Source organism: Pogona vitticeps, chromosome 1, assembly GCF_051106095.1.
Source record: "Pogona vitticeps strain Pit_001003342236 chromosome 1, PviZW2.1, whole genome shotgun sequence".
NCBI lineage: Eukaryota > Metazoa > Chordata > Lepidosauria > Squamata > Agamidae > Pogona > Pogona vitticeps.
In genome coordinates, this window is record NC_135783.1 from 43,051,703 (window position 1) to 43,075,282 (window position 23,580).

Genomic DNA, 23,580 nt, shown 5'->3' on the forward strand with positions numbered 1-23,580 from the left:
AGCTGCATGACCCCTTTTGCAAGGCTGGCCCCATCAGCAGAATAATCTCTCCCCTGTACCCAAGGGCTAATGGGGCTTCCTGGAGCTTCTTGACTCCCACTCTGTCAAGATGTTGTGGTCTTGCCCAGTGTGGCTCAGGGAGACTGGGGGGGAGAGAGAAGGCTGTTCTCTTGGCAGCACCCCCTCCCATGGCACATCTGGGCAGGGAGCAGAGGAGCGTCAGGCGGGGGGAAGAAGTGTAGAGAGGATGAGGTGACAGCAGCAGCACCCTCACCAGGTGACCCACGAAGAACAGTGGAGGGGGGAGAGAGAGAGACCTAAAAGCAGAAATCCCGGTTGTGCCAAACTCCTGAGGGAGAAGACTGTCGGACAAGGAGAGGGCTCCCTTTCTGGACGTGTGGGCATTTCGGGGGGAGGCAAGCGGGACCCAGCCTCATAGGGGCTCCTCGCTAAGTAGGTGCTGCCACCGCTGCTCCCCCTCTTTAAACTTTCATATTAAGGCAGGGGCCACAAACTATTGACCTGCGGGCCGCGAGTTTGAGACCCCTGATCTACAGCATTCCCTTCATCTATCAAGCCTGTAACTCTATAAAAAAAGAGATCAGATAAGTCTGGCATGACTTGTTTTTAAGAAACCCATATTGACTTTTAGTGATGACAGCATTACTTTCTAAGTACAGTAATAACAAACTGTCTGTTTAATGATCTGCTCTAGAATTTTTTTCTGGGGATTGATGTCAGGCAATAATTTTTGGGGTCTTATTTTTTCCCGTTTTTGAAGATAGGGACAACATTTTCCCTCCTGCAGTCTGTGGGGACTTCTCTTGTTCTCCAAGAATTCTCAAATATTATTGCCAATGGTTCTGAAATTACTTCTGTCAGTTCTTTTAATATCCTTGGATGTAATTTGTCTGGCCCTGGAGACTTGAATTCATTTAGAGTAGCCAGGTATTCCTGAACTACTTCTCTACCTATTCTGTGCTCCATTTCCCTCACTACATCACCTGCTCTTCGCCCCTCAGGTTGAGCACTATTTTCCTTTTTGGAGAAAACTGAGGCAAAGAAAGTGTTGAGAAATTCAGTAGTTGGCTGTCTTCTTCATGCAGTGACCCTATTATTTCCTTGTTTTTTTTTTTCTGCAGGCATAACTAATAAAGCCCTTTTTATTGTTTTTAATCTGAATATTCATCTATTGACAGGATATTCATCACAGTTGTATGCAAAGAATATAAATGTATGGTTTTGGACTACAACTCCCAGAATCCTTCAGCAAGTATATCCGTTGTCCACAACAGCTAGGGGATTCTGCGAGTTGTACAGGAAACAGGTACAGGGTAGTCCTGTGCATTTTTATTTTATTTATTTATTTATTAGATTTATATGTCACCTATCTAGAACGTGTCTACTCTGGCATATACTATAAAAATAAACTAAGATAAAATCCAGATTAATCCAAGATGGGAAAAGAAAAGAGAAAGGGGAGGGGAAGAAGAAGGAGAGAAAAAAAAGAAGAAAAGAAGTGATAGGCTAGGTAATGGCTGTATAGCTTGCCTGTATAGCCATGTCTTCAAGTTAGTCTTGAAGGCCCTCGGCGAGGTTGCCAGGCAGATCTCAACAGGTAAGTTGTTGTAAAGGTGAGGGGCCACTGCCAAGAAGGCCCAATTTCTGTATTTTTCCCTGTCTTGGCATTAGGCCCCTCAGCTGCCCAGCCTGACTGGAGTGGATGATATGGGTAGAAGTGGGTGGAAGAAGGCGCTCTGCCAGATATCGAGGTCCTAAACTGTTAAGGACTTTATATGCAATGATTAACATCTTGAAATCAATGCGGTAGCAGACAGGTAGCCAGTGTAAGGCAGCCAAGGTGGGGGAAATATGGTGATCCAGGGCATCAGTTTCATCCAAAAGAGCCTGAAGCTGGTTGGCCACCACCCTCTCTACTACCTTGCTGAGAAAAGAAACATTGGTGACAGGCCTAGAATTGCCCATGTTGTCTGCTGCCAAGCTTGGTTCCATTCTAATGGGACTAATGAGCATTTCCTTAAGGACAAGAGGAACCTTGCCCTCAAAAAGAGACCCATTTATTATTTCAATGGCTCATTCTGTTATCACTAGCCTGGCAGCTTTGATTAGCCAGACCAGGCAAGGATCAAGGGAGGACATGGTGGCTCGGCAGCGATCAAAGACCTTGTCAACCACTGTGGATGTCACAGGCTGAAAGTGATTAAGTTTCATCGGACAAGACACTGCACTGGACATCTCAGCTCAATCCACTGTTTTCGAATAGGGTGCAAGATCCCGGCGGATGGCCTCCACTTTTGATTTTTTTTTAAATGCTGCAAATTGGTCACAAGAAATGCTAGATGGAGGCCAATTGTTGTGGCCAATTCCAGATAGGTTGTGTACTATACGGAAAAGTTCTGCTCGCTGATTGGATGCTTCAGTTATCCAGATAGCGAAGTAGGCTTTCCTAGCAGCCTCTACCTTAGCAAGGTAGAGTTTAGATGGGACCTTGACAATACCATACCCCAGTTGACACATGGAGGGTCTCTAGACCTGGCAGAGAGCCTGACAACCTCAAAAGGTGTCCTTATAAACAATGGCAACTCCCTCCCCCAACCTTCCAGGCTACCCTGGTGCTGGACATCATAACTGGGGGAACAGGCCAGAGACACCCCCTTCACTACCCATCCACATCTCGGTTATGCAAGCCAGATCTGCATCTTTTTCCAAAACAAGATCTAGCTGCCTAGAGTGTTTGTGATGAACAGATAGGCGGGGTATAAATGGAATAAATAAATAAATAAATAAATCTTGTATTAGCTGGACTTTTGTATTAGCTGCATGTTGGCAGTAACTGTATCTAGTACAAATTTTATTTCATTATTTTGTAAGTACTTACTAGGTTTGTGAATTTTTTTCTTGCCCTCTTGCAAATATATACTTTAAAAAATACACTTGAAAGTACAAGAAAGTGAACCTGATAAATTCATGTATCCCTTTATAGCATTTCTTCTAAATTTTATCTTATTCTAGTTGGAGTTTTCTGCTGTTCTGTCAATAACCTCTGCTTGAAAATATGAAGGAAAAAATAATTCAGTTTGGCCCTAAATTGAATTCTGGTTTCAGAGCTCTGAGCCTCAGATGAAATGCTGAGATCTGAGAGTGATTTAAAAAAATATTTCCAAGGCTACAAGACCAGCTTCTGATAATGAGGTGATGATATTGCCTCAATTACATATTCTGTGCCAGAAGGGGAGACTAACAACCATTTGTAGTTTCTATAGGACATATCAAGCAATACAAATATTCATACGAACACTGGAGGCCCAGTTGACACCAGTGTTGGCCTTTCATTTCATCCCCAAAATAGAACGTGACAAGCTCAAAATGATTAACCAAGATTTCAGGACTACTGCTGATGGCTTAGTTTTATCTGTTGGATTTTGGGTTTCACCTGTTTTTCATATTACTTATTTTTCATCTGAATCCCCCTGTGGAATTCAAGATGTAGAACACAGCAGCACATATTTGCCAGTTCAGTCATAAAGTCTTGGCACTAAGAAGATGAACTTTTCCTTGCATCGAGGTTTAGATTAGTTTAGATTTTTTTTTCCTTTTCAAGTTCATTAATCAGTATTTTTATTTTCATTCACATAGGGAACAATTTGAGGGATGTGCAGTTTCTCCAACAGTAGGTTGGGTTTTTCTTGTGTCCAGAGACCTTTAGGGGACATGCAAATCATCCCAGCCTCATTTTGCAAGCAGAGTGATGGATTGGGGTTTTGCTGGCAATGGAAATCAGTATATATCTATTTATTTTATTATTTGAAATATATTTACCTCAGCTTTCTCAAGGTGGCTTGAGAAAGTGCGGTTGGCCTGGTTTGGTGCAATAGAAATGGAATCATGACAGATTTAGAAGCAGCCTGGGATCAGATAGGCATGTGGCTCTCTCTTCCACTTCTTTAAAAGGCTGATACTCTAGCCAAAGGTTCCATAGTGTTATGCTAAAGAAGTGTGCTGAACTAATGTAATATGTTTGCTTATAAAGCAGGAGTTTTTAACCCTATGGTCCTGTTGCTCTTAAACTATAACTCATAAGAGATCTAGAAAAACAATTTGGGGTATTAATCCTTTTATTTAAGGTTTCTGTGAGTTGTAGTACACAGTATTTCCATTTATACTTCTTAGATTAGACTGTTTGAAACCTAGTTTCTAAAGCATGTCCATCATCACCACGTGTACATCTACTGCCACCACCACGGCCACGACTGTTCCTCCTTCGGTGGCCTTGGAGGCAGGCATGGAAGCACAGCTTCCAGAAGTGCCTAAAGAACTGCCGCTCCTCTTCCTAGAGGACTCTGAGGACTTACTGGTTGTTTCTGAAGATCCCCAGTCTGATTTGGAACCAGTAACGGCAGGGCAGGTTTCACAGTTCCCCCCCACCCATGTCCCCAGAGTCATCTGTTCCCTCCTCCCACACCAGCAGCACCCCTGGGACAGAGAGTTCTTCCCAGGCCAGCAATCAGGGCCAGGCAGTGGGTCCTTGTTTGGGCCAACATGGCAGAGGGGCCACATGGGCTCATTTCATGATGTTCAGTGACTCATGGCTGCCACACTGCAATGCTTGCCTTGTGGTGGTCCGGAGAGGGCCAGACCCCAGGCTTCTGTCCTCTACCACCCTCCGCCAGCATCTGGAGAGGCACCACACAAGGCTCCTGTCCAGAGAAGGCACTTCATCTGCGCCACCTGTGAGAGGGAAAAGAGCAGCTGTCTTTGCTGCTGCCAACTACCTCAGTGCTTGATGGGGCAGCACATGCCACTTTACTGCTTCCATGTACCTCAGTGCCTGATGGGGCAAGACACAGTACTTTGCTGCTGCCAACTACCTCTGTGCCCGATGCAGCCAAAAAAGCCTGCTTTCCTGCTGCCTTTTCCCTCAGTGTCCAATGGGGCCAAAAGCGGCTGTTTTCCTGCTGCCAACTTCCTCAGTGCCAAATACCTCCTTGCCTCCAGTTCTGCTGTGGCTAAATATAAGTCCCTCAATGCCATGGGCTTCTGTGCCATGTGGTAAACTCTTCTGGAGGATCCAATTTGTGGGTGAATAACTCGGAGTTCCAATATCCAATCTTCACCAAAGTTGGCAGGCGTGTTGGGGAAAGACATAGGAAGCTCCATTGTGATTCTGGATTCTCTAAGTACCTGGGGGGAGCTTTCCTGGGGTGGTCATCTTTGTGACTATATAACTCGGGGGTCTGATCCAATGTTCACCAACATTTCAGGATTTGTAAAACTGTGTCTAAGGACGCTCCCCTGCAAATTTGGTGTCTCTAGGTCGCCCGGGGGGGGGTAGTGTTATAGCCAGTTAAAGTGCAGATAAATCAACGGATTGATCCATCGATTCATCGACAAATATTTGTGTATTCATTGATCCATTAACCTTGACGTATAATAGATCAAAACAAATCACCATTTTTTAAATTTGTCCCCATCTCTACTCAAAACTATGTATGTCTGGGCAACTCCAAGACAAAACAATGTTCACAATTGTTCAAAGGCAAGTGGGATATTTTTACTGTATTATTTTGAATTTTATTCCCTGTAATTTTATTTTACCTTCCTTTCCTGGAATTTCAGGATAGAAGGCTTTGTCTTTCTATCTCTGCCACTGTTGAAGGGTCAAGTCACTCTTCAGTTTGACAATCAGGATATGTCCTTGACAGTTTACTCTACAAAACTACAAGCAACAAAAGAAGAACTAGTTAAATTTGATTGTCCATCTGCATTATCAAAAATGTGCCTTTCATTTCCCTTTATTCTCAGATCTGACAATACGATGGCCTTATAGGTTCTTGTATATGACAGATCCCTGTATAAATGTGTAGGTATCTGAATCAGCACCAGTTATGTTGTTATGCATACTTGTTCTGTTTTTTGTTTATAATTCTCAGTTCTGGGTCCAAAGGAGAAGCTGTGCCATCAATATCTGTCATACTGGAAGACAAAAGCAAGGCTTTAAAACAGAACTGCCATTGCGGATTCTCTCAGAAGAGCCAGCTCTGTTGAACACGTGTGTGAACCAATTGACTTTCTATGTCCTTTTGTATCTTCTCATAACCACCTTAGAAATTCCCTGAACAGTTTAACTTTAGCACTGTAAAGCAATAGCTGAGGTAAAATCCCTCCGATGCATTAAAAAAACCCACTGACTTTTCAAGGGTTCTGCACATTTACAAGTCCAAAAGTCAAACTTAAATATTGTTAAAATCCTCTTCTGTATATTCAGTTCTTCAAAAAACAAACAAACAAAAACCCTACAGCTTATGAAGGTGGCATATTGTGTTTCTGTATCTACAATTTCTGCACAATATTATGAAAGCACTGCCAACAGAAAAAAGAATGCCAAGTTTTACATAGCAAAGGGCAGCCTGAATGTTGACAACATCAATGGCAGCAATCACAATGATATACATAATACTCTCTTGTGTTCACTATCATTGACAAAGTGACACCAAGCAAGGAAAAATCCCAGAAGCTGATTCCTTTTTTTCCATCAGTCAAGCCATGGATGGGCAATTAATTTCTATAGGGGGGCCACATGAAAAATCTGAACTGTGTTTGGGGGCCGAACCAGCTTTACTTAAAAATAAAATGAAACATTGATGTTATGATTGTTTTTATTCTAAACTTGTTAATCTTCACAAATACTAAATAGGTTTTTTTGCGATATGTTAAAGATAAGCAACTGATCAACTTTAGACAAAAAACTATAAATGGTTTTGATGTCCGGTGGGCCGGACAGGAGTGGCTCGCGGGCCGTATGTGGCCCTCGGGCCGCACTTTGCCCAGGTGTGAGTTAAGCCATTCTCATCCAAACAAAAAACAATTGTCAGGACAAAAAAAGGGGGTGCTCAGTTGAGTCAATCCTGAGCTCTCACTAGAGCAAAAATCAATAAAATAAGAGTATTCTACCAGGCACATATAATGAAAATACAGAACTGACCAGGAGAGACGACATTACTGGAAACATAGGGGAGGGGACAGGAGAAAGAGAGAAAGACCTAACACAAGATAGATTGTCCCAGTAAAGGAATGAATAGCTGCCAGTTTTGCAAGATCGGAGGAGAATTTACTGGTAAAGACCGTATTTCTGGGGGCAGTAAGAAAAGAACAGTCTAACATCTGAACAGAGCTGTTAATCATATGACATTTTGGAGGTCATTAACTCATGTAGTCACCACACATCCTAAGTGACTTGATGGCACATAACATCTTTGGAGGTTTCCCCCCTTAAATAAATAAATAAATAAATAAATAAATAAATAAATAAATAAATAAATAAATAAATAAATAAATAAATTATTTATTTATTTATTTATTTATTTATTTATTTATTTATTTATTTATTTATTTATTTATTTATTTATTTATTTACCACCTTACTAATTAATGCTGGAGCACTATTCCGGGCAGTTTAGACAGTTAAAACAAACTACACAGAACTAAATACAGCATAAATAGCAAAAACATAGTCTTAAATGCCAAAGAACTGTATAATGAGAATGTCCTTCTTTTTCGAGGACTGTCACTTGACTATCTTTAAAGCAAGCCTGCTTTTTTGACTCTTAAAAGAAAATCTGTCTTTTGACTCTTTCTGTGATCTTTCATTGCTCTTTAAACATTTCCCTTCTTAACACATGAATTAGCAACAGTGTAACTACTTTAGAATGCTCTTGGTGGTATGCCTGTTCCATTCATACTCAATCTTATAACAAAGTGGTTGTTTTTATCTTTTGAAAAGCATTTTTAGGATCAGCATTTCAGCCCCTGCATTCTGGATTCTTTCCAAATAAAAAAAAGCTTGTGGAATAACAATTTTCTTTCAAAACAAACAATATTAGTATTTCCTCCCCCCCCCTTTTTTTGTATGAGCGGTTTTAAATCTGGGTATGTTTAGGGTTGCTTAGTTTTGCATATGGGGTAAAATAAATTTGCATTTAAAAACTCATTACTTAAAAGTGTTTTTATCAAACTTCAGATTTGGCCCAGAACAAGAGAAAACTGTCTGCTACACGTTTACCAAATTTGGTGCTGACTCAAAGTCCAGTTTCAAAGTTATAATGTTTTGTTTGTTCTGTACCCATTTTTAGAATCCAATTTTGCTCTGATCTGTATAGGCATCCTTCAGTCTCGAGAGACTATGGTAATGTGCTCTGTATGGAGAACTTGGAACAGCGTCTAGTGTGGCTGAGAAGGCCAATTCGAGAGTGACAGTCCCTTCCACACTGAAGACAAATCCAATCTGTCCCCTGTCCGGCTCCCTGATTTTGCTGCTTTTGTGACTTCCTCTTTGCCTCGGCCTGCTGGGCAAGGGTCTCTTCGAATTGGGAGAGGCCGTGATGCACCGCCTGCCTCCAGGCTGAATGCTCAGATGTCAGGTTTTTCCATCTGTTGAGGTCTATTCCTACGGCCTTCAGATCCCGCTTGCAGATGTCCTTGTATCGCAGTTGTGGTCTCCCTCTGGGGCGCTTTCCCTGCACTAATTCTCCATACAGGAGATCCTTTGGAATCCGACCAATATGCTCTGATATTCACTTAAAAAATAAATCCAAGAATAGTGTTATATCCTGAATATATTGCATCTAAAATTTGGTTTGTGACACGGGATTACTTTAGACCTGAAATGCTTACAAATAGAGCTACAGTAGGACCCAACAAATACGACTTGGCAAATATTTTCCTGGTTTTATTCATTAATCCATCGATCTTACCCTTTTTGGGGCCTCTCTATGCCATCTCTGAGCTTGCTGGTGCCAATCAGAAGCTCTGGCCAGCCAGGAGATCCTGGATTGGTATGTCTGGCAGCCAATAGCATTGCTGAAAGGGCTGTGGGGGTGTAACTTTTACAGAGCCTTTATAAGCTTTTCCCCTGCAGCCATTTCCCACTTCTGTTCTGATTCTCTCCAGAGTGAGGACAGTTGCTTGTGCCATTCTTGTGGCTGTGCTTTCACTTCTGTGGCAGCAAAGCAAACACTTCTTTTTCTTTTTCAGTTATTTTATTACTACAACTTTACTGGGAATTTGGGGAGGGATTTCCTTAGCTGATTTCAGTTAGCTTAGGCTACTTCTTTTTTGGAGGCTTGTGTTCACAGTCTACTTTGCTGCCATGAGCCTCAGTGCCTGATGAGGCCAAAAAGTCTACTTTGCTGCCATGCGCCTCAGTACCTGACGAGGCCAAACTCTACCTCTATGACAAAAACCTCATTGCCTCCTGGGGGCAAACTCTACTTCACTGCCAAATGTTGCTGAAGACAAACTCTACCTCAATGCCTCATGCCTCTGTGTGCCTGTCAGAGACGAGCCAAGCTACAGTACCTCAGTGTCAAAGATATCTCATTCTCCTGGGGCCAAATCAAACTCCTTCAATGCCATCTGCTTCTGTGCCACAGGTAAACTATCTGGGGGGGGGACCCAATTTGTGGGTGAATAATTCATATGTCTGATATCAAAACTTCACCAAACGTAGCAGACATGTTGGAGAAAGACATAGGAAGCTTCAGTGTGATTCAGGATTCTCTAAATACCTGGGGGGAGCTTTCCTGGAGGTGTCCTCCTTGTGACTATATAACCCAGGGGTCCATAAACTAATGTTCACCAAACATGCTAGACTTGTAAAAATCCATCTGAGGAAGCTTCCCTGGAAATTTGGTGTCTCTAGGTGCTTGGGAACCAATTTTATAGCATTTCAAAGTGAAAATGAATTGACAAATTTGTCGATTCATTGGAGAATATTTGTAAATTCATATTCATTGATTCCTTAACCTTGATGATGCACAAATCACAACGAATCACCATTTTTAAAATTTGTACCCATCTCTAGTAGGTACGTGAATGCAAAGGGTGACACTGGTAAAACCACTACTCCTGAAATGTCTAATGTAACTTGTAGGCCCTATGAAGGTCACCATAACTCAAGTGCAACTTCACAGCATGTAATAAGCAATATTTTCACAGTATGTTAACATTTTGATACCAAAGGAAAAAAAATGAAAGAAGATTTTCTTCTAAGTCTTCTTTCCTGAAGAAATAAAGATTAAGAATCCTGCATAACTAGGATGGAATAGATCTGTGAGTGAACATGTAAAAGAGGCATGGACTGAAACTGAAGAAATTAGAAGCCATAAAACTAAGCTTGGTAGAATCAAGGTTGACAGGTTTGTTGTTTGAAGGAGATTGTAGTAGCATCCTGGTCTACCTCATAGCAGTTGTAACTTGATGCAAAGAATATTTCTTTTTCCTACTTCCCTCAATGCTGATTGTTCCAAAGAAGTAATAACATTAATAGTGCTTCTTCTTTTAAGCTCTGGAAATGAGATGTTTTCAATTTTTACACAGTGATGCAGGTGTTGTAATACATTAGTTCCTTGATATTCTCTCTGGGTGAGATACAGTATGTATGGAAAGTGAAGATGGAATGATAATGTATTGCAAATGGGCTTGTTTGTGATCTTTGTTTTTGTAGCCTGGATAACAAAAAGTGTTCTTCAACAAAAATGTACTTCAAAAGCATCGGTGTACAATGAAAACAAAACCTTTCACTACAGACATTTTTTAAAGTGGGGGTTTATAAATCAGTCTATTCATAACCCATATCACCTTTTCTTCTGTTCACCTGTCAGTTCATTCTCTTTTCAATCTGCATTTAAGATACACACACTCAAAATTCATCTGTCTCTTTCTCTCTGTCTGGCATTTAAATACACATTGAGATTAGTGGTGAGTCTGAAGACTCCCCATTTGAGCAAGAATGCTTGGAAATTTGGGTTCTTAATCATGTGGAGAAAGCCCTCCATATGAAAAAAAATTATCCTTTGAGGGGATCAGTTCACATCAGAATCCACAAAGCTTAAATTCTGCAAGCCTTCCTACTAGTAATAATGTGCCTTTACTTCCTTTATGTGCCTAGATTGTACTAATCTTTATGGAGGGATCATGAAAGTTGCAGAGGCTACTTGCAGCTAACTGATGAGATGCTGGACATGTGTCTGTCATCTGGCCACATTAGCCTCAGATTGACCCGGCAACTTGTGTGATCTCTTCACAAACACTATTGGATTTTGTTTATTGTGTCTATGTATAGGTATAGTGGAGTTCCCCATCTCTTGAAATGAGGAATGAATGATACAGCGGTACCTTGACTTATGACCATAATCTGTTCCAGAAGATGGGCATAAGTCAAAGCACCATTTTCCATAGGAAAACTGAAACCCCATTAATCCGTTCCAGATGAAAAATAATATAAATTAAAAAAAACAACAACAACAGAACACCACACAGCAATGCAGAATGTGATGGGGCTGGAAGAATTTTTTTTTAAAATGCCACACAGGAAGCCCCATCGGAACGTGATAGGGCGGAAAGAAAAAAAAACCACCAAAAATAAACAGCACAGGAAGCCACATCGGAATGTGATGGGGCTGAAAGAAAAAAAAGAAAGAAAGAAAATAAACAGCACAGGAAGCGCCATCAGAATGCGATGGGGCTGAAAGAAAGAAAAAAACAAAAATAAATAGCTCCAACGGAACATGATGGGACCAAAAGAAAAAAAAACTAAACAAAAATAAACAGCACAGGAAACCCCATCAGAATTTGATGGGGCCACAAACAAACAAACAAACAAACAGAGCAAGCCCCATTGGAACGCTATGGGGCTGGGGGAAAAAACACCAAACACACCAAACATCACAGCACAGAAACATAACCCCCGCAGCCCAAAATCATCCTGCAAAACTCCGTAAATTACTGACCCAGAAACAGAAAGCAGCACCAGGCAGTCTGAAGCCTCTCTGCAAATGCACACACTCTAATCGTTGGGATGAAAGAGCTACAAAGAAGTTCTTTGCTGACCAATGATTAGTCCTGTAATTTGAATTCCCCGCATTTTTTTCCCTGCCTCTTTTCTGTTTGCAACTCAAAGCTCCGGCTGCAATTTGAAGCAAAATTTTGCAGCTGCAGCTGGTCACAACTCAAAATGGTTGTATGTTGGGATGGTCGTAAGTTGAGGAACCACTGTACTGTCAAATTTGATTATACTAAGTTTCTCATTTTTCCAAAATTAACACAGCTCCATCCCACTTCCGTATCCCTGAAAATCTTTTGTGATTGTCTGCATAAGCCTTTCTGGACATTTTGGATGTACTTTTCACAATGTTTTCATAATGTCTGAGTTTTTTTCAAGCAACTTTCCTCTGTATTATAGATGTTCCTCTGAATTTTTGCTTTGTTATACTAATTTTGTGAACATTTTTTAAAGTTTGTGAATTGCATTGCAAAATATTGATGTATGACAGCATCTTGATTAATGTGAGTTTGATAAGTATGCATTGAAATGTAAATCTTAATAAATTTCTCAACCTTCCCTGAAAACATATATAAAGGTAAAACAGGATTAAAAAAAAAAGAATAAGTTAATATCAACATGGAACTGGATTGTGAGGCTTGCACTAAAGTATTGCAAAGTAACAGATTGTAGTAATTGTTTATTGATTTATTTTTTTATATACCAACTTTTGGAAGAAACTAGGTATAAACAGCTAGTTGTTTGTAATTATTTCTTTTTCTTAATAATATGGTATAAATAAGTTACATTATGAACTAGGGGACTTTGACATACTTGCAGAGATGCAGTTCACTGAAGCAAAAATAATCTCTTCATCCCAATATGGACAACTGTGATCAAACTGGCACCCCATTTTAGATCTAACGTTAAAAGCATCCATTGAGAAGTTGACTCCTTGTTGATCACTAGATCTGATGGAGATGTCCAATGCACATTTAGCCAAGTTAAGCTGGATCAGTTTCGGCTAGGAAAGCCAGAGGATGTGGACAAGGCATCTGCACAATGCAAAGCCACCACTCCTCTCTCTTGTTCATTGTGGTTCCTAAAATCAAGAAGGAAATGATTGTACATCAGTAATAAATCTCTACTTACTCTTCGGTTTAAAAATCATTATAAAGCCCATTCCAAAGAAACTAAATTTAGTAATGGATGATCTCAATAACTGTAGGCCCATTAGTAACATTCTATTCTTCCACAAGTTGATTGAGAGTGGTGGCTGACCACCTACAGGAAATGGATAGCCTAGACCAGGGGTCTCCAAACTATGGTCTGGGGGCCACATCTGGCCTGCCTTGTCATTTTATCTGAAACATTCCCTTTAGCCTGTGAATGTGCACCAGCAGAGGGGTGCATGCACGTAGGCGGGGATGGGTGGGCATCCATGTGTGCGAGCGGGCAGATGCCCAAGCCAGAAGGTGTGTGTGTGCATGCAGAGTGTTGCGTACAAGTGCCTGGGTGGGCATCTATGTGAGGGTGGTGGTGAGCACTGTCATGGATTTGATTATGAAAATAGAATAGTGTTGTATTTCATAGGATTTAGTTCAGAGCTGCAACGAAAAAGCTAGAAATCTGCTTATGCCCAGGTGCTAATTAGAGGAAAAAATGTACAAGGTCAGTTCTTCTCCAGCTAAAGAAAAAAAAAAGAGTTAAGAAGAGCAAGCTGACCCATATCTTATCTCAACTCCATGGACAAGGACATAACTTCTTAATTTAAGGAAGATGGGCGAAGACAGAGAAGAAGAAGAAGGACGGGAGAAGAGATGGAAGGGAGAGAGACGACACCGAGCGAAATGCAGCCGACAGAACTTTAATCAAAAGGATTGCGTAAGAATGCTTATTTAAGATCTAGTTAGACATTTTATTGTTTTCACTTTATAGAGGAAATAACTGGTGGCTAAGGCTGGGGGTTATTTTGGAAATACTAAATGACGGTAAACTAAGCTTGTTGAAATGTTATCTTTTGTAATAAAATATAAAAAGACAAATTGTCTGTAAGCTGTCTCCTTGTTTAGACCATGCTCCAGTAGTAAATTGGATATTTTGAACTAAGATTGTTTTGATCTGGCCACATTACCAAATTACCAAAAGAGGGTCCTAAAGTAAACAAGAGGAAGAGCAGACCTTCCAGATGGTTTATTTAAAATCGAGACAGACTTGGGTGAAGGAGTGTGAAGGCGCCTAGAGCAAAATTACAGGACCCGATTTTGCTGGCATTAGGGACTAATCATTCTGAATCCCTCTCTGTCTCGTGTAAAGGCAGTTCTAAGGAACGCTTTTACCACAAGCACATGCATGTGTTCGTGTGTATGCACATGTGTGCACATGTTCCTTCAGCCCTCAAAAAAGTTTAAAGACCCCTGGTCTAAATCACTTTCAGTCAGGGTTCAGACTGGGCTATAGAATTGAAACTCCACTGGGCACTCTGCAAAACAATCTCCTGAAGGAGGCAGACGGGGTATGTGTAACCCTGCTGGTCCTCCTGGCTCTTTCTGTGATCTTTAATACTGTCAACTATGGTATCCTTCTGAGATGGCTATTGAGTTTAGGACTTTTTGGTGATTCCAATCCTTCCCTGAGGGTTGATTTTACAGCTTGGGGAGGTGCTGTCCACCCTTTGGGACGCCCATTATGGTATACCTGAGGGATTGGCTGTTTTCCTAATGCTTTTCAAAACCTGTATGAAGCTGCTCGCAGATGTCATACAGAGAATTGGAAGATTGGGTTTGCAGCTCGGGGGTACCCTTGGATCAAGTTGTCTCTGTGGAGGCACAAATATCTCCTTGGCCAAGAGTCCCTTTTATTTTCAGTTGATTTCCCAGCTGCCTCCCTGCCTGGAGAAAAAAAAATATCTAACAGCAGTGGTTCATGCATTGGTAATCTCTAAAATAAACTGCTTATGTCTGCACAGGGCTGCCCTTAAAGTATAAAAACTTCAGCAGGTCTAAAATATGACTACCATACTGATTACAGGTAGATATGAAGACATATCCTCAGTCTTGACATTAGCTCTCTGCTAGTTTCTGTGCTTAATTCAAGATGTTGGCTATGTCCTACATAAAGCCCTTATACAGTCCTTAGGACCTCAATACTTGGTGGAACATCTCTTCCACAAAATAGCAACCTGTCCCATCCACTCCTTTCTGTCCATGCTAAAAATTGTGACAGCCAAGGAAGCTAAAAGAGCTAATACCACAAACTGAGCTTTCTCCATTATGGCCCCTTCCCTCTGGGATAAGCTTCCTACAGGGGTTCGCCATGTGCTATCCCTCTGTTTTTAGAAAGCCAACCAAGACCGGAATTATATAAAACCACCTTCTACTAGTTTTGAACTATCGACCTGAGATGTTTAAATGTTTTAAATTAGTGTAATTTATTTAAAGATAGGTTTATTTGTTTAGCTAGCAATAGGTGGTTAGTTTGTTTTTTGTATTTTATTGTATTTATGTTATACTGGTGTTTTTTTTAATTGTATGCTTTTATTGTATGTTGTGAACCACCCAGAAAGTGTTCACACTAATGGGGTGGTGTGGAAGTGGAAATATAACAACAACAACAACAACAACAACCAAGACGAATCAGGAATTGTAATGGCAGTGCTCAGCCCTCTCTAACCCTCCAAGCAGTATGTTAGACCCGTGTATCTACTAGTCCTTCCTTAACCTTCTTTCCTCTACACTTCTGGTTTGTGACACTGCACAGGCATAACAACCGTTGTGTTCAGCCCCTGAGCCCTGTTGTCTGGGGAATGGGTTTAAAAAGTATAATCAGAGTTACCTCACACCCAAAAACCAGTTTTTCTTTTTCTCTAATGACAAACACAATGAGATTTGATTCCACTCCTGCAGATCTAGGGAACCACAGGAATTCAACCAGCATGTCAAAACCTGGCAATCCTATGTGTAGCTGCAACTTTTGATTACCTGATAGATGTGGATGGTGGCCCCACAAAACCTTATGTAGTGGCTTCTGTTGTGCCTGCTACTGCCTCATGCTTTGAACCATAGGCCAGCAACCTGTAACATTCAAATAGATTTTTTGAGCATCACAGATGAGTTACCTTTAAGAAACAGGAGAATAAAAATTATAATGATATAATTATAATAACCAGCCACTTGTGGACAACTTTGAATTCTAACTGCAGCTAGTAACATCTGCAAAGTACTTTTCACATGCTGATTTATAGATTTCTACCCTAATTTCCTCCACAGAAGGTGCTAAAATGAGCTAACAAAATCCAGCCATCATCTACAAAGATCAAAATAACAATAAACCTCATCTTTAAAATTATAAAATGAAGTACATAACTAAGAGCAGCGTAAAAAGGTACTCAAGGAGCCACCTGTCTCTTGTGTAGATATAAGACAGCTTAGTAAAGGAAGAACCCCAGGCCTGAGATAGTTTTCAAAACAGGATTCAGAAGTGAATTTTCTTTCACTATTTTGATCTTCACAAGCTGCTTCCTATTACTGAGAGCTACTTATTTTCAGTTGTTATTTCAGTTTCCCAAATGCTGGTGCTTACGTAGCCCAAATGAGAACATCCATGTGCAAGAAGGCATGTATAGGCAGGCTGAAGGAACCTCTAGTTTTGGTGCAATACCCAGAGAAGAATACTGTCCCTGATTTATTCTCTTGGAAATTCCCAGTTCTGAAAGGAATTTGAGCTCCAGATGCATTTTTAAAATATATATATATATTTCCTCTGGTCCTTTGGCCTAGTTTCATAGTTTCACGCCCCATTTCTGGGCCTCGTGCCTGAGAGAGAGAGAAGATACTTGAAAGAACAAAAGGTGTCAAGTGTCCAAATAGTGTTGGTAGGTAGAAACATAAATGATCTGAAAACTGTTGTAAATAATCTGCTTAAGAGCCAAGGATGCTACGAGCAATGCTGATGATGCCAGGCTTGGCTCTGAACAAAAGTATTCTTATGCCTAAATGCCAACAAAATACAGTATTGTAGGTATGGATCATGCTGCTGCTGCTGCTGCTTTGTGTGTGGTTTAATGCATGTGGTCCTTAAACCTCATCTCCTTGACTGAGATCCAGAAATGGTTTTGTATCTAATTGATTAACTCGGTGAGTCATCTTGCATTTTATAGTATATCCATCTGTGGGATGTGATGCCTTCTCTGTGTAATTAAGTTCCCAGTTTTGTGTGTTGTGCTCATGTAATGGCTTCCTTTGCTTAATGATTTTTTCAGTTAGCATTTGTTTTCATTAGCCTTTCAAAGAGTAGTCAGTTGAAGAGACATATAAGCATGTGAAGCAGTCTTCAACTGAGTAAGGTGGTTGATCTCTCTAATTCTATGTTGTTTACTTTGACTGGCAGCAGTTCTCTCTCCTACCTCTTCTTCCAGAGTTCAGTTGATTGATTGATTGATTCATTGACTGACTGACTATTTTCACCCTGCCTTTCTCCTATAAAAGGACCCAAGGCACCTTACATAATGAAAAGACAATATTTAAAGCTAAAAACAGTAAACATACAAATACTAGAAAGGGTCAAATACCACACTACAACACAGTAAAGAAAAACAATACCAAAACCACATTAAAAGCAGTAAGACACAACAATCTGTTTAACAACCCCACTCAAGCAGCCAGTCACTAGGGAAAGCTTGCCTAAAGAGAAAGGTCTTTGTCTGCTTTCAGAAGGACAGCAAACGTGAGCTCTGCCTGGCCTCTTGTGGGAGAGAGTTCCAAAGTCTGAGAACAGCAACAGAGACCTCCCACTCCTATGTTCCCATCGAATGTGATGGTGGTAGGATGCTCACTTACTCATAATTTCCACAGAAGAAATGCATTGCTGAAAAATCTTGCATACAGTTTCTCTATTCTGACATCTAAAATTATGACTATAATGTAAATAGAAATATAATGTATCTCACCAGATAGTCAATCTTGCCATAGAGAGTGACCACATGCTTTGCATGCAGAACTGTCATGCTTCAGTCCCCAATACCTCCCAATAGAGCAAGGAAACAATCTCCCCAGAAGTCCTGGATAGCCACTAGCAGTGAGTACTGGACTAGATGGATTAGTAGCTTGACTTAACATGTTTAACAGCTTCCTATGTTCATGCAGTGAGGAAGCCTGTGACCTCTGTGCCTTGCATAGTCTACTGTCTGGAATGAACTATTGAGAAACAATGTTATGCAGTCCCATCTTAGGCTTCTCTGTCTCTAAAGTGGACTACTTTGGTTAACATAGAATCGTATATCTTTGATGCTTCTAGAATTACAGACAAACAGAGGGCACCTTAGCCCTATCAGTTTGTGAGCACATGGTATATATTAAAGGCATACAGATTTGTGTTTTTGGATAACAAAGTATCCCAGAATATCCTACACAGTTCTGCATCCATATTTCTAGTAATTATATTTCAAATCCACAAATTTGCACATCTCTAGTGTATGTTTACCATGGGTCAAAGAGAGCACAGTAGACCTGCCCCCTTGTTTCCTGTTTCTTCACTTTTCTACATGTCAAGGATGAGAAGTCTGAAGATGAGAGCCTCCACTATTCATGAGCATATGAGTGTAAATCAGTATCCTGCAAAATGATTGAATCTGTCAAAATCCTAACAAGAATATGCCAACAAATATGGAAAACAAAATAATGGTTTTCAGACTGGAAATGTTCAAAATACACTCCACTCCTCAATAGAGGAGATGCTGAAGATTGCAGTATAGGACCATTGCTTTGATTTCCCATGCAAACAAAGTGATGCTCAAAGTGTGGGTACAAGGGCCCTTACTTTGTATGGAGCAAGAAATGCCTGATGTTCAAGCTGGATTCTAAAAAGGACTTGAGATCATATTGCAGATATCCACTGGCTATTCCAGAGCACCAAAGAATTTCAGAAGAAGATCAATCTGTGCTTTATAGACTACAGCAAAACTAATGACTTTGTGGATATGAGAAACTATAGGCAGTTCTGAAAGAAATTGATGTGCCTCAGCACTTTATTGTCCTAATTTGTAAGCTGTATTGTAGACCAAAAGCTACACTTAGAACATAATATAGAGGACAGAATGGTTTTCTGTAGGCAAAAGTGTCAGACAAGGGTGATTTTATACTGTTATCTGTTCAGTCTGTACACAGAATGTATACAGAAAGCCAGGCTAGATTCAGACAAAGGAGTGGAAATTAGTGGAAGAAACCCCAGCAATTAAGATGTGCCAAAGTGCCAAAGCAGGACTGCAGCTGAACATGAAACAGACAAAAATAATGACTACAGAAGAACTATACAACTTTAATGTCACCAGTGAATAAACTGAAATTACTAAGGATTTTTTATACCTTGGTTCAAGTCATCAATACAAAGAGAAACTGAAGTCAAGAAATCAGAAGACTGAGACTCGAAAGGGTAGCAATGAAAGAATTAGGAAAGACCAAGTGTAAGAATATGTTACTGGATACCAAAACCAAGATCGAACATGTATTTCTAGTTGCCATGTATGAGTGTAAAAGCTGGATAGGAAAAAAAAAAAGCTGACAGGGAAAAAAATCAACTCATTTGCAATATGGTGCTGGAGGAGAGCTTTGCAGATACCCTGGATTGCCAGAAAGATGAACTAGTGCAAATCGAGCCTGAACTATCCCTGGATGCAACAATGTTGAAATTGAGGCGGCTGTACTTTGGACATATAGTGAGAAGGCAGGATTATCTGGAAAAACAATAAGGATGTGAAAGATTGAAGGCAGCAGGAAATGGGGAAGCCCGAATATGAGATACATTGACCTCCTAAAGGAAGCCAGAGGCTTGGGCTTGCAAGAGCTGAGTAGGGCAGTTCAGGACAGGACATTTTGAAGATCTCTAATCCATAGGATCACCATAAATCAGGCTTATAACTGGATAGCAGATAACAACAAAACAAAATGACATGGAGAGCCTCCACAGAAAGAAGGGACTCTCTTCTTCAGACTTGTCGCTGTCCACATATAGGAGAGTGGCCCAACTGGGAGCAGAGCTGGTGAGGTTAGACTGCTTCCCACTACCCAAAGCCCAAACATGATTTGCTAATGACTGAATAGGGCTCTTCAAAAAAGGGACAGGACCCAGCACTGATATTATATGCTTGGTTCAAAGAAAACAATTCCCATTGGTGCGAGTGGCAACAGGACAACATCTCATCCACAGGTGGAAGTGGCAAGTGCCCTTCAACACCATATCTCTGCGTATTGCCCCCTCCCTGCATAAACCTTAAAAACCTACTGCATTGAACTGGAAACTTTGATGGGGAGAGATATAGGAGTGAGGGGGCAAGGCTGAAAATCTTGACACTATTCGGGTTTCACAGAAGAGGTTTTGTCTGCAAAGTTGTGTTGGTTTTCCTGTCCTCAATTCCAGTTACTTTGCTGATTTGTTGGTTCACGTGTGGATTTCCTTGTTTATTTCTCATAAGTTATGGAGCAAATTTTAATTCAAACTCGTATGTCCGAGATAAAAGAGAGCATATCTTAGTGTATCAGTGTTTTCTGATAGTCAAGATGTAAATGGAATATTATCTCTGTCTTTGATGAAACCTGGCCTTATGAAGCCTTTCGTGCTGCTTGGATGCTCAGTTTCCCTGTCTTTTTGGGTTGTTTTACAAATAAGAGAATGTAGACAGCACCAAATAATTGACGCATAGCCCCTGGGGCAAATTCCTTGTAATGCCAAGTATTCTTTTTTACTCCAGTAAGTGAAACTTATTTCTTTTCATTTCCTTAAATATCGGATACACTTCTGATTTCACTGCAATCTAGGATCTGTCTGCTACCAAATGAAAAAATTAATAACTACTGTTGTTGTAATTACTTGGTATGTATTGAAATCAGAGCCACACTCTCATAAAGCTTCTCAATGCCAGTCATTGGGTAGAATAATGTTATTAGATTTGCAAGATAATATGAGAGTTGATTGGGATATAATTCAACCAGCCGGAGGGATTCTAGGATACAGGTGAGCCTGGCCTGAACATCACATGCTATCTCATGTTTGCAAAAAATCCTTTCAAGGTAGTTTAAGCAGAATTTACAACTAGCAGTAAAGTAAACTAGCAATAAAAATTCTCCGATTATGATGCCAAACAATCTATGAAGCCACTCTGCAAATGTAAATGCTTTCATTTATGAGACTGATTTATCATTTTGCGAAGAATTCCTGCACTCTGGAGGGCTTTTATAGGATTTGTTTTGTCGTTGCAGTACCAGTGATACACTGCATTTTCCAACCATATTTCTCTGTATTCACTTTCACTGGCATTTTAGCCAAAATCCAGGGTCTTTTTTACTCCGATCCTGTACCCTTTTCTATAGGACCAAAGTTTGTTATGTACAGTAGTTGTGTATGTCCTGTATCAGCAGAGGGCTGGAGTAGCGGGCCTTTGTGACTTTATAATGTTATGGTTCAATAACAGACGAGAACAAAAATAAAAGCATTGTGTAAACTTTGAAACTATCATTAATTACAAGCCTGTCATTTTTAGGATGGAAAGCGTTTTAGATTTCAAACATATGTGGGGGAAACTGAGAAAAGCAGGTTCATCCAAGCTTTGAATACTTGAATCTTTGTGTAGTTAGGCATATTAGTGGTGTAAGAAAGCCACTGACGTTCTTCCCCAGAGAGGTTCCTCTCCTTGCAGGGAGTATCTGTAACCTTTGAATCCAATCAGTGCAAAACAGAGGGGGGGGGGTTATTCTCTCTCTCTCTTTCTCTTTGAAGAATTTATGGAAAAAATACAGATTTCTTCATATTGTGGGCAGGAAGAACTTGAGGTTTCAAAAATGCAAGAGTGAGAGAAAGCAATACTTTTGATATTCCTACTTTTAATTAAATAGGATCAGCATTGCATCTTTGAGCTCTTCTTACTTCCCGCCCGCCCCACTTTTTATTTTTATTTTAGAAAATTTAACATAAAAAAAAGTTAGATTGAACTAACAAAGGAAGAAATACTGAAAATAGAGTAAAAAAGTTACATTAATGTTACCACTCACTATAAATCACGGTTACAAATTAACAATATAGTTTTGCTACATATATCTTGTATTAGACATATAACTCAATAGACCTTCCAGATGTCCAAGTAAATGTCCTCATGAAATTGGTGTCTATATGATGCTTGTTCAAATGAAGCTCCACTGTATTCCCCTCTGGAGATCATCACTGTTTTCATCCCTGCCCCTCTCCCACCCATTTCATGTTTGCTGCTGGTGTTGAAATCCAGGGACTACATAATTAATATATCTGGGCATGGAGTGGGTCAGAATCAGTTCTTCAGTTTACCTTTTTTTTCCTGTTATGGGGGCTGGGAAATACACTCAACTGATACGTAGGCCAACAAATGTGTGTGCACATTTTGCTGTGTGCATTATTTTGTGCAACTTTCATGTCTGCCTATTCAAATGGAGGGTTCTTTCCTACAAAAAAGTACCATATTTTTCAACACTTTTTCCTAAAATAATTAGAGGAAAATTTGAGGGTTGTTTTATACATGGAAGGAAGCCATTGCAAGCGGACTCAGGTACCTCTTAGTGCCATCGCCGCCTCACGGCTTGTCCCCTCCGGTGGCTGTGGCAGCAGCAGGAGGAGGAGGAGATGGAGGCGAAGGAGCATTCACATGTACTGGGGCGCCTCTTGCTGCTGCCTCTTCCGCCTGCCCGATCACCATTTCCAGTGTGACTGATGGGCTCAGATCATGCCTTGTCCCCTCTGGTGGCGTAGACAGCAGCAGGCAGAGGTGAAGGAGCATTCACATGCGCTTGGGCGCCTCTTGCAGCTGCCGCCGGTGAATCACCTCCTCCAGCTATCATCTCCTTAGGGCAGGAGACAAGGCGGCAATGTGAGCTGGAGGTGAGCCCCAGCAGTCACACTGGAGGAGGTGATCAGGCAGGCAGTGGAGACAGCAGCAGGAAACAGAGGTGGAGGAGCAGTTGCCCATTAACTGCTCCTCCACCTCCATCAAGGGTCAAAATTAGGGGGTTGTTTTATACATTGGAGGATCGTGTACATGGAAAAATATGGTACATTACATGTGAGAATTCTTATGAAGTGGTGCTTCTCACTAGGCAGTTTGGGCACTGCAGCTCAAGATGAACCATGGTGAATCATATGGAAGGCCTATCTAGGCCAGTGGTCTGTCCACATAGTGGCCTAGGAGAAGTGCAGTTATGCCCTGTTTTTTATATCCCCTAATAGTAGGTAGAGAGGCATGGGGCTGTTATGTGCTGTAAAGTTGCTTCTCTTGTGTGGCAGCCCTAATAAAGTTACAAGGTATGAAAAGTACCCAGTAATAGTTTACCACTGCCACCCACCCCAACCCCTATGGCCAAATGAGGCTTTGAACCTAATGTTCCTGAGTCCTCATCAAGTACACATTCACTTAACTACATTGGCTGTCAGAGTCATACTGTCTGTTACTGAATATCATACATAGCCATCTTGACTAACTAGCCACTGGCAGCAGAATTTTGGACAGTGGTCTAGTTAGAGGCAACAAGGATTGTACATTAAGCATGCACTCCAGTGGTGCTGTAGTGGTAAATTTGGGCATGTGGCCGTTCCTCTTGACAGTGTCCGTAGTCACCCTTTTCCTCATAAGGAAAGTCCAAAAGTACAGATGGCTAGAGTGATTCCTATCAACAAATAGAGGGCACTTGTTCTGTGAACTAATTAGGTCTTAATTGCTCATAAAGCAC

At 40.7% G+C, this 23,580-nt stretch overlaps 1 protein-coding gene and 1 long non-coding RNA gene across 2 annotated transcripts in view; one reads left to right on the forward strand and one right to left on the reverse strand.

Annotated features, from left to right (window-relative positions):
* The window catches only part of LRFN2 (leucine rich repeat and fibronectin type III domain containing 2), a 330,651-nt gene that overhangs the window by 39,417 nt on the left and 267,654 nt on the right, over positions 1-23,580 (forward strand). The gene's annotated exons all lie outside the window — the stretch shown is intronic.
* LOC144585826 (uncharacterized) lies at positions 9,038-22,439 on the reverse strand. Its single transcript, XR_013540391.1, has 2 exons — positions 15,820-22,439; positions 9,038-12,941 (listed from the first exon to the last, which is right to left on the reverse strand). It is a non-coding gene; the product is annotated as an uncharacterized LOC144585826 (long non-coding RNA).